The following is a 12,944-nucleotide window of genomic DNA, read 5'->3' as shown; positions in this document are numbered from 1 at the left end:
ATGATCTGGAGGATGGCGTGGACTGCACCCACAGCAAGTTTGCAGATGACACTAAACTGGGAGGAGTGGTAGATACGCTGGAGGGTAGGGATAGCATACAGAGGGACCTAGACAAATTAGAGGATTGGGCCAAAAGAAATCTGGTGAGGTTCAACAAGGACAAGTGCAGAGTCCTGCACTTAGGACGGAAGAATCCCATGCACTGCTACAGACTAGGGACCGAATGGCTAGGCAGCAGTTCTGCAGAAAAGGACCTAGGGGTTACAGTGGACGAGAAGCTGGATATGAGTCAACAGTGTGCCCTTGTTGCCAAGAAGGCTAATGGCATTTTGGGCTGTATAAGTAGGGGCATTGCCAGCAGATTGAGGGATGTGATCATTCCCCTCTATTCGACATTGGTGAGGCCTCATCTGGAGTACTGTGTCCAGTTTTGGCCCCACACTACAAGAAGGATGTGGAAAAATTGGAAAGAGTCCAGCGGAGGGCAACAAAAATGATTAGGGGGCTGGAGCACATCACTTATGAGGAGAGGCTGAGGGAACTCGGATTGTTTAGTCTGCAAAAGAAAAGACTGAGGGAGGATTTGATAGCTGCTTTCAACTACCTGAAAGGGGGTTCCAAAGAGGATGGATCTAGACTGTTCTCAGTGGTAGCAGATGACAGAACAAGGAGTAATGGTCTCAAGTTGTAGTAGGGGAGGTTTAGGTTGGATATTAGGAAAAACTTTTTCACTAGGAGGGTGGTGAAGCACTGGAATGGGTTACCTAGGGAGGTGATGGAATCTCCTTCCTTAGAGGTTTTTAAGGTCAGGCTTGACAAAGCCCTGGCTGGGATGATTTAGTTGGGGATTGGTCCTGCTTTGAGCAGGGGGTTGGATTAGATGACCTCCTGAGGTCCCTTCCAACCCTGATTATTCTATTCTATTCTATTCTATTGTATTCTAAGAGTTTATAAAGAAAATTCTATTTAGGTACTTAGCCCCATTACCATAGTATCTGAGCACCTCACATTCATAGGTGCTGGATGAGGTAATATCTTTTATTGGAGCAACTTCTGTTGGTGAGAGACAAGTTTTTGAGCAACACAGAGCTCTTCTTTTGTTGCCCAGCCACCCAATTTTGTGAGATCCCTTTGTAACTTTTCACAGTCTACTTTGGACTTCACTATCTTGAGTATGAATATGGACAGCAATGTCCAAGGGAATAATGGAGAGCTGTATATATGGTCAAGCATTTCAGAGGTAAAACTACATTACCTGTTCACATTTGGTGGTAGAGGGGAGGATCCTATCACCCTATTAGGTGACAGCTAGATTTACCCTGAACATATTTGTATGAAAGAACATTGACTATCTTAATAATCAGATTGTTTTCCAAACATATTTTAACTTATCTACAGCTCTAAATACGGTAGAACCTCAGAGTTACGAATATCTCGGGAATGGAGGTTTTTCGTATCTCTGAAATGTTTGTATCTCTGAACAAAATGTTATGGTTGTTCTTTCAAAAGTTTACAACTGAACATGGACTTAATACAGCCTTTGAAACTTTATTGTGCAGAAGAAAAATGCTGCTTTTAACCATCTTAATTTAAATTAAACAAGCACAGAAACAGTTTCCTTACCTTGTCAAATCTTTTCTTTAAAACTTTCCCTTTATATTTTAGTAGTTGACATTTCACACAGTATTGATGTGCCTGATTGTGTACTTCCAGTTCCAAATGACATGTGTCATTGACTGGTCAGTTTGTAACGCTGGTGTTTGTAACTCTGAGGTTCCACTGTATTGCCTTGAAAACTTTAACCTGAAATCCATATCAGGGCTTTTCCCAATCTTAGATGGAGGGAATGAAGACTCATCATACATAGGAACCTAAAGATGTCAAGGTAGAAAAGAAAAAAATGAGATTCAATTAGAAAACTGTAAACCAGTACATTTTGGAGGGGAGAATCCAATGGGAAGGGAGATATTTGGAAAGCAGAAATATTGAGAGGCCCCAAAGGGTGAGCATTAATTCACATGAGATTACAATATGACAGGGGAGGTCAAACTGTGGCTCGCGAGCCACATGCAGCCTTTTTACAGTTAAAGCATGGCTCACGGAGACCCCCACATCCCACCCCCATTCTCCATCTACCAGACTGAGGAGGAGTGGAGGGAGCTTGGGAGCTCTGCCTTGCAGCTGGGTGGTGGGGTAGGGGCTTCAGCCCAGGGGGAGGGGGGCCTTGGGGCTTCTGCCCAGTGGGGAGGGAGGGTCTCGGGGCTTCTGCATTGTGGGGCTCACCTGCTGGGGCTAAGGGTTTCAGAGCCCTGACAGGCACCTTCTGTGGGACTGAAGCCCCAAGCCCCGGCAGGTGCACCCTGGCTCTCAAACTTCTGAAGATTGTTGTATGTGGCTCAGAGGGTCAGTAAGTTTGGGCACCCCTGCAATATGACATCACAGACTAAAAGGCCATTGCAATGTTGTGCTGTATATGCAGAACTGTTAGTGGGTGTGCTCTAGTCCCTGTCCATTTAGTTCTCATATGACCACACTAGAAACACCTCATCCCTTAGGCTCTGATCAGAAAAAAGCTTTTAAACATATGCTTGACTATAAGTATGACAGTAGTCTCATTGAAGCCAATGGAATTGCTATATGCTTAAGGTAAGTATGTGGTTAGGTGCTTTGCTACATCAAGGCCTTTAAGATACAGCATCATTTGAGGAAATTCAAAGAAGATCATCAATATTATTAAGGGACTGGCGGGACTGATTTCTGAAGAAACAAACTGTTTGCAGTAAGGCTAAATAAAGACAAAGAGGGGACATAACTGCTTAAGGAAGGCAGTATATAGCCATGGTGGAGTAGAATTATTTAAGGTGCTATGAGGGAGGGTAACTAGGATTCAGAAAAGGAATAATTTAGGCTTGATAGTTGGAATTCTTTTCTGACTCAAAGATCTATACTCTTGAATAGTGTTGGGCCATTTAGAACTGCACTGAACAAAGCACTACAGCATATAATGTAAAAAACCTGCAGCACTAGGTGGGGCATGGATTATAGGGCTAGATTATTCCTTTCCATCGTTCTTCTGTGATCCTTGGGAATTTTCACGCTTTAAAAAAATTAGAATCTGTATAAATAGAGGTATTTTGTGTATATCCTGCGATGTGCACCAGACAAGGGATACCATCATTCTTCAAGCCTGTGCACTGCTCAGGAAGTACTACTCTATATGCCCCATTGCAGTTAATGTAGTTACACTGATTTACACCAACTAAATGTCTGGCTGATCCTATTTACCATTATTGAATACCAGGAAGTATATTTGCAACATGATGCTGTGGTGTGGCACCAACAGTGAGGATCAAACACAGGACCTCTGGATCTAAAACCATGAGCTTCTAGACCCTGAGCTAAAAGACACTACTCAGTTGACCAAAGATGTAGCAGACTTATCAGCTACTATCTGTGGCTCAGCCACTAGAAGGGGACAAAGCACCATACAGAATAAGCATTGGTTGCATAGCATAGTAATTATAGTAAATTTTTTCTACTCAGCTTTCACATTTCCTCATTTTCATTACTGTTCTCATGAACACATGCACTATGGTGCATGATTTTCTCCCTCCCTTCCAAGCACCAGTGACCTTTTCCTCCACCTTGGGCAGCTCCAGTCACAAGGCTTTTGATTCAACTGCATCTAATAGGTGAGATCTGCAAATGGGCGCAGAGAACAGGCAGGTGACTAAAAAAATTTTGTAAAACAAATGCCTCTTCCTGGATCTAGTATTTAATCAGGATTTCTGCAACTCAGATGAAGATGAGACATCTTCAGTTTTCTCATACAACAGCAAAGTGCCCAACAAAATCAGATAAAACAATAAACCACTTCGACCTACACTCAGACCAGTCCCCTTCCTGAGAAGCCTGAGTTTTGTGAAGCCTCTGCCCCTCAGGTGCTCCTGCTTTTCACTTTCTTCCTTTACTGATAAAAGACCAGCCTTGCGTATCCTTTGATCACAGTAACAAAGGCCACCTGCTTCTGCTGACCAGCTTAGAAATGCAGCTGATCTCTTTCAGACCAGACAATCTGAGAAGAGAGGGACAATACAGCCTGGCTTTTTTCTATAGTTGCTATGATTTGCCATGGTGCATAAAACAACTGGGTGTTGCTGGCCCATCAGAACATTATCACCAAGAGGTTTGCTGGATGGGGAGCTCCAGGGAGATAGGCAGCTAGCAGAAGTGAACAGAACTAGGTACCAGATAAAGAAGCATCAATTGGCTGTGCTTGGCTTAGAAGAATGGAGTTAGGATGAATAACTAAATGTTTTCATTTACTTTACATAAAATCTTTTGAACCGTCACCTGACTTGATCTCTTGTTAATTGCTCGTTTGGTGCAACTTTCACTTAAGGATCTTTTCCCATAGTAAGGTCAGAGAGGAGAATATTTGTACAGTGCCTAGCACAATTGTGCCTTGATATTTTTTGGGGTCCTTAGGTGCCATCATAATACAAGTAATGAACAACAACAACATGGAAATAAGGGACTGGAGTCTTCTCTCATTTGCCTGGTGTCAATCAGGGTTAACTCCACTCAAGTCACGAGCACTATACTGATATAGAAGTGGCATAAATGGGGGGGAGAATCAGGCTCTGAATGTGTGTGACTGTGGAAAAAAAAGTTTTCTAAACTGAAAATCACTTATGTATGTTAACACTGGTCTACAATTTTTGAGAAGTCGTCTGCTTCAGAGATAAAATGTGCTATTTATTATGTATTTTGATGTGCTGAATTCAAATATGACAATTAAAACAATTGATTGGCTACTGTTTCTAAGATATTTAAGTTTTTACATTTTATGTCTATGTATATTGTGTAGATAGTAGAGTTTTAATCATAAATTGTAAACCTAGGTCTTTTCATGTGTTTATGGTTGCTTTACATGATAATATTTCACCTGTCCTGTTTATGTAACACTTTAAAAATCAGCAAAAGGGTTATATAAATAAAATTTATTATGAAACAAAAGGCAAAAAACTATTATGTACATAGTTTAGTCCTATTCAGTGTCTACTCGGCGCTTCTTGGCTTGTCTCTTGTATTCATTAAATGGAGCATCTCTTGTCACTGTCCAGCAATAGTCTGCAAGCATTGATGGGCTCCATTTGTCCTGATAGCGTTTCTCCATTGTTGCAATGTCCTGGTGAAATCGCTCGCCGTGCTCGTCGCTCACTGCTCCGCAGTTCGGTGGAAAAAAATCTAGATGAGAGTGCAAAAAATGTATCTTTAGTGACATGTTGCAACCAAGGCTTTTGTATGCCTTGAGGAGGTTTTCCACCAACAACCTGTAGTTGTCTGCCTTGTTGTTTCCGAGAAAATTTATTGCCACTAACTGGAAGGCTTTCCATGCCGTCTTTTCCTTGCCACGCAGTGCATGGTCAAATGCATCATCTCGAAGAAGTTCACGAATCTGAGGACCAACAAAGACACCTTCCTTTATCTTAGCTTCACTTAACCTTGGAAATTTTCCACGGAGGTACTTGAAAGCTGCTTGTGTTTTGTCAATGGCCTTGACAAAGTTCTTCATCAGACCCAGCTTGATGTGTAAGGGTGGTAACAAAATCTTCCTTGATTCAACAAGTGGTGGATGCTGAACACTTTTCCTCCCAGGCTCCAATGACTGTCAGAGTGGCCAATCTTTCTTGATGTAGTGGGAATCTCTTGCACGACTATCCCATTCGCAGAGAAAACAGCAGTACTTTGTGTATCCAGTCTGCAGACCAAGCAAGAGAGCAACAACCTTCAAATCGCCACAAAGCTGTCACTGATGTTGGTCATAGTTTATGCACCTCAAAAGTTGTTTCATGTTGTCCTAGGTTTCCTTCATATGGACTGCATGACCAACTGGAATTGATGGCAAAACATTGCCATTATGCAGTAAAACAGCTTTAAGACTCGTCTTCGATGAATCAATGAACAGTCTCCACTCATCTGGAGCGTGAACGATGTTGAGGGCTGCCATCACACCATCGATGTTGTTGCAGGCTACAAGATCACCTTCCATGAAGAAGAATGGGACAAGATCCTTTTGACGGTCACGGAACATGGAAACCCTAACATCACCTGCCAGGAGATTCCACTGCTGTAGTCCGGAGCCCAACAGCTCTGCCTTACTCTTGGGTAGTTCCAAATCCCTGACAAGGTCATTCAGTTCACCTTGTGTTATGAGGTGTGGTTCAGAGGAGGAGGATGGGAGAAAATGTGGGTCCTGTGACATTGATGGTTCAGGACCAGAAGTTTCATCCTCTTCCTCGTCTGACTCAAGTGAGAATGATTCTGGTGCATCAGGAACTGGCAGTCCTTCTCCGTGGGGTACTGGGTGTATAGCTGATGGAATGTTTGGATAATGCACAGTCCACTTTTTCTTCTTTGACACACCTTTCCCAACTGGAGGCACCATGCAGAAGTAACAATTGCTGGTATGATCTGTTGGCTCTCTCCAAATCATTGGCACTGCAAAAGGCATAGATTTCCTTTTCCTGTTCAACCACTGGCAAAGATTTGTTGCACAAGTGTTGCAGCATATGTGTGGGGCCCACCTCTTGTCCTGATCTCCAATTTTGCAGCCAAAATAAAGGTGATAGGCTTTCTTAACCATAGTGGTTATACTGCGCTTTTGTGATGCAAAAGTCACTTCACCACAAACATAGCAGAAGTTATCTGCACTGTTCACACAAGTACGAGGCATCTCTGCTCACTTTGGCTAAACAGAAATGTGTCCCTTTGCAAAATCAAACACTGACAAATAAGAGAGCACGACACTGTATGATTTCTAGAGCTGATATAGGGCAATTTGTTCAGCAGAGTGATGTAAGCTTCGTTATGATTGCATCATCCATGACTTCTAGGAATAACATGATGCAATTCATATCCATGTATGACGCAATACCAGCTTCAGATTGCATCATTCATTGTTTTGCCTAAAAAGCAAGTACTGTCCAAACCCAGTCATAGATTTATTCATAGATCCAGTCAAAGATGTATTTTAGTCATTTCTGGTTTAAATTGAGATCCCTTCCCTTTAGAACTCACTTATCCCCCGCCATTCCCAAGTCAAGGGTCGTATATACTGACCCAATAGCATATCTTGAAAACTAGAGCCAATCAACAATTTTAAGCATCATTTTCGTTCTCAGTGACCCAGAATTAGTAAAGTTTGACTACATTTATTTCAGAAGCATTTTGGCTGTAGAGCAGTGTAATCAGTATAATAGAATTAGTGATATTCAACTACCTGAAGGGGGTTCCAAAGAGGATGGAGCTTGGCTGTTCTCAGTGGTGGCAGATGACAGAACGAGAAGCAATGGTCTCAAGTTGCAGTGGGGGAGGTCTAGGTTGGATATTAGGAAACACTAGGAGGGTGGTGAAGCACTGGAATGGGTTTCCTAGGGAGGTGGTGGAATCTCCATCCTTAGAGGTTTTTAAGGCCCGGCTTGACAAAGCCCTGGCTGGGATGATTTAGTTGGGGTTGGTCCTGCTTTGAGCAGGGGGTTGGACTAGATGACCTCCTGAGGTCTCTTCTACCCCTGATCTTCTCTGATTCTATGATTATTCAAATATATAACAAACATAATTGATTGATCATACTTGTTATGCTAAAAGCTTAAGTGCTGCAAAACCAGAATTCCATTTTGGTCATGTGCCACCCATCACCTCATCCCTGCTAGGACACTGCCTGGAAAGTTCCCAGGTTTTCATAGGGACTCCAGGTCAAATTCATCCCAGGGTAGCAGCACTGAAAATGTATAAAGGTGAATTTGACTCTCCAAGACTAATTGCCAGAGAGTACAGAAAAGCTTACGGGAATTATGGAATAACTATATTGTTATGTGGGCCCAGGAATATAGTGCATTATATGCATACTTGTGAAGGCTTCCCTGCCTATCAGTTCTTTTTTTCATAATATTCCTGTGCCCACTAAGACCTCTTTCCCCCTATCATTTACCTTGCCTATAGCCTCTGATCTCTTCCTTTACCGCCCAATGGGGCTGATGCGGATGTTGGAGTTTGATCAGCTGCAGTAGCTGTCAGAGACTCTCTGACGTGCTCAACCTCTGCCAGGCCAATGGACCCAGCATGTGCTCTGGCCTCAGGTTTCCCAGTTGGCAGTACAAGAGCTGAAGCTGTGCCATTGGGCAGGACTCAGTCAATAACCAAAACAGAAATAGGAGCAACATTGAGAATGTGTGGATATTATTTTTAATGTTCATGATGCCCATGGAAGTGATAGGATAAAATAACTGGTTAGAGTCATGTGGTGTTTGTGGGTGGGTCCTCCACATAGCTGTGTCAATGCAGCTCACCCATGATCTGCAGAATCCTTTGATCCTCCAGTCTTGAGCCTTCTTTCAATTCCACAATGCACCTGAATCTTCAACTACAGGCATTACTGCCATTCCAGGCCTTGGACTACTATACAGTTCTACCAATATACCTCAAGCCTGACTTGCAGCCCCTCCCTGAACCAGGCTCTCTACCTTTTTCTATCAGGCACCTACTGCTGGACAAAATTGTCAGTCTTGGGCAATTTTATCAGAGCACTTCCTATCCCTGGGCCATTCTTGAGCAAATTGCATCCAATTACACATCTACCTCGATATAACGCGACCCGATATAACACGAATTCGGATATAACGCGGTAAAGCAGTGCTCCGGCGGGGCGGGGCTGCACACTCCGGTGGATCAAAGCAAGTTCGATATAACGCGGTTTCACCTATAACGCAGTAAGATCTTTTGGCTCCCGAGGACAGCGTTATATCGAGGTAGAGGTGTATTTGTTTTTCCAGTGTGGAGAGTAGTTCAGAGATTAAACTGAAGCCTTCAAATATTTCTGATACTAAACAAGGATGGTAAATTATCAGTCATGGTGCAGAAAAGGCAAAAGTATTCAATAAATATTTCTCTTCTGTATTCAGAAAGAAGCAATGTCATGTTTTCATATTTTACAGCAACAACATACTTTCTATTCCATCAGTAGCCAGGGAAGATGTTAAATGCCAACTATTGAAATTTAAATCTGCAGGACCAAATAACTAGCTCTCAAGAGTTTTAAAACAATTGGCCCAGAAGCTCTCTGAACTACTAATATTGATTTTTAGCAAGTCTGGGAATACAGCGGACATTCCAGAGGATTGGGAAAGAAGCTAACATTGTGTTAATATTTGAAAAGGTCAATGAGGTGACCTGGCTAACTATAGGCATGTTAGCCTGACACTAATCCCAGGCAAAATGTTCAGGGCAACTACCCCTGTATTTTCTCTCAGTGGCCTAGCTAGCTTCTAGCTCCCCAGCCATTTCCTTTGTGGGTGGAAACCTGACTGGGGTATTTCCAGGCTGCAGAGTTCCCAGTGTTCACTGCTCAAGCACACCTGTTTGCTTTCTCTTCAGAGACAGTTAAGTGTATTGCTACTGTTATAAATTACCACACAGCACTTCCTATGCAAGCCTGCTAGACTCCTAAGATAAAAAGCATTACAGAGAAAGCATTAAAAACAATAATAGAACCCACATGTATGCTAATAAGCTTCCCAGATATCATCTTAATTCTATCCTGGGCTCTGGCAGGAGCAGTCCTTCAATCCCCAGTCCCCGGGATTTCCTTTGTGGTCACAAGTTCATCACAGTCTCAACTCAGAACTAGCACCTTCATAGCACGTTTAGTTCACCCTTTATAGAGGTCAGGGGTCTTTGATCTGGAGTTTCCAGGAGCAGGTAATTAGTCAACAATGAGTTTACCTCCCCAGGCCATAGCCTCAATAAGGGTGGATTCAAAGTCGGTCATTTTCATTTCTCTGGTACTTTCATGGGTATTGTTCCAAAAAGTCCGTTGAAGTTCCTAATGCCTTCCAGAAATTGCATTAGTCAATCTCCTAAAGAAGATGCCTAGATACAATTCCACAGTAACACGTACACAATTGCATTATTAATACAATGGATCCCAAAGATGTTAAACTTAATTCAATAAAGTACATTCAGGATACTGTCAGTTTGTCACAGTAGGCTGGTTTGGGATCCAATCAGTAAAGAATTAAAAGATGGTAGCATAATTAAGACAATCAACATGGTTTTATGGAAAACAGGTCTTGTCAAACAAATAATAATAATACCTAGCTCTTATATAGAGCTTTTCATCAGCAGATCACAGCATTTAACAAAAGAAGTCAGTGACATTATCCCCATTTTACAGGTAGGGAAGCTAAGACATAGGGAACTCTGGGCAAGGTCACCCAGATGGCCAGTGGCAGAGCTGGGAATAGAATGCAGGATTCCAGAGTGCCAGTAGAGTACTCTATCCATTAGGTCATGCTGCTTCTTTGAACTTCTTGTTTTTATGAGATGACAAGTTTGACGATAAAGGTAAATATTTCGCCATAATATACTCGTATTTCAGTCTGACATTTCATTTAGTTCCACATGAAGTTCTGATAAGAAAAGAAAATTAGCACTACGCAAAATCAATGTAGGCCAAGTTAAATGGATTATAAATTAGTTAACTGTAGACCACAAAAAGTAATTGTGAATGGGGAATTGTCACACAATGGGGGTGTTTCTACTAGAATCCCACAGGGATGTGCATTTGACCCTATGCTATTCAGTACCTTTTTCTGGAAGAAAATAATACATGATTGCTACTAACATTTGCAGATGTAACAAAATTGTTACAGTGATAAATAATGACGGGGGGCGGGGGGGAGAACAGCTATATAGACCAACCTGAATCACTTGATAAGGTGGGCTCATTTGAGCAACATACCTTATAACACAGCCAAATGCAAGGTCACAAGTCTAGGAACAAAGAATGAAGGTCACACTTGTAATATGTGGGGGGTAGGGGATTTTGTATCCTGGAAAGCAATGGCTCTGAAAAGGACTTAGGGATCATGGTGGGATAACCAGTTGAACATAAACTCCCAGTGTGTGATGCTGTAGCTAAGAGAATGAAAGTGATCCTTGGATGCATGAACAGGAGTGGGAGTGGGAACATGGTATTACTGCTGTATATGGCATTGGTTAGAGCATTACACAAACTTCAAAAAGGACGTGAATAATTGGAAAAAGAATGATTTGCAGTCTGGAAAACACGTCTTATACGGCGAGATGACAGAAACTTAATCTCTTCAGTTTATCCAAGAGAAAGTTAAGAAGTCACTTAATCACAGGCTACACATACCTACATGATGGTAGATGGCTCTTTAATCTAGCAGAAAAAGGGATAATGAGATCCAATATTTGGAAGGTGATGCTAGACAAATTCAGACTAGAAATAAGACACGCTATTTTAGCAGTGAGAAAAATTAACCATTGGAACAACTTACCTAGGGGCGGTGATGGGTTTTCTATCACGTGACGTCTTGAAGTCAAGCCTGGATGTCTTTTTAAAAGGTGTGCTATTGATCAAACAGAAGTAATGGCTTGATGCAGGAACTACAGGGTGAGGTCCTGTGGCTTGTTTATGCAGGAGGTCAGACTAGTTGATCACAATGATCCCTTCCAATCTCAAAATATATGAATATATGAAAAACTCATTAAACTCATTTTGCTTGTGGTTAAAACAAGGGTTTTTATCTGTGTCCCCTCAGAGGGGATAGGCTCATGCACTAAATCATGATTTGCAACAGCGAGTCACCACAGATAGAAAAAAGAGGTGCAGATTGGCCAACTGAGAGAGAGGGTCCCCCCCCCAGGACTGTTTACACTCGCTGTATCTGTGGCAGACTCAAACAAAGTTTTCATGTGTTTTAAAATGATCCCATAGACAGTTACGTACCAGCTGCGCCAAAAGGCCACCTTTTCCCCCCTTCCAGGGTTCCATTTACTGTAGAAAAATGGAACTGGTAAACCTATACTGCTCCATAAACAGTGCAGCACAGTGTCTGTTGCAATTCTGTGCAATTTACTGTAATCATATATACTTAAGTGAAATTTACATTATCATTATGAACTGCTCTTTGGAAATGGTCCTTTTTCAACCTATAGCTATTAGCGCATTGGTGCAGCCAGGACAAAGTTGTCAGCACCAGCAGAAGCAATTTCATCAAGTTTCTTTTTACATAGACCCACGGCTCATATTAGCCCCACTGCCTCCTGGATTTTTAATATTTTTTCCTCTCTCTACCCATGCAGTTTGACTCTTCTGATGAAATTAAAATAATGTCAAGAATGAAGAGTTTTAGCCTGTGCTAAAAATAGCGCTGATCATCAGCAGGGGACGCGATTTGTCAGCCATGTGCAACAAAGATGACCTCTTTGTCAGGTCTAGTCTGCAGCAGGCGGTGTCTGCTCACGGTCTACTTTTACATTGGCTCAAAAATAAACAGCAAGTTCCTCTGGCTGGCCTCCCTTCCCAAACGCAGGCATGGAACATTCTGTACAAGGAAGCACTCACAATCGTTCGAGGGGCCAACTCTAATGAAGTTAATTGATGCATCAACGACGTGTGTTAAACATGAATGCTTTTCTAATATGGCCATGAGTTGCACAGATATGCATTATATTATTTCACGGTAAACACAGTACAGTACATTTGGGATATCCTACGGACGTGAGTTGAGAGAGAATGCATTTATTTTCGCAAAATAGGGTCTTTGTGCTCAGATCTGGAACTTATGTAACATGCCAGGGACACCAGAATATATCACCTACTTTTATACCAACAGTTGAGTAAACCAGAAATGTGTGTGATGTTTTACAGAAAAAATTAGCCCAAATAAACAAAAAGTCACTTTCCTATGTGGATTACATCTTTTAAATAAACAAAAAGGGGGCTGGGGAGAAGGGAAGGGGGAAATTTAAAGCTGAAGCAACATGAAAGTTGTTAGAATAGAGTTATTTGCTAAATCGGCCCCTGCCTTAACCCTCCCCTAAATCCACAAATTAAGAAAATACTACACAGA

This window comes from Emys orbicularis, chromosome 1 (genome assembly GCF_028017835.1).
Source record: "Emys orbicularis isolate rEmyOrb1 chromosome 1, rEmyOrb1.hap1, whole genome shotgun sequence".
NCBI classification, from domain to species: Eukaryota; Metazoa; Chordata; order Testudines; family Emydidae; genus Emys; species Emys orbicularis.
This window is presented reverse-complemented; position numbering follows the sequence as displayed.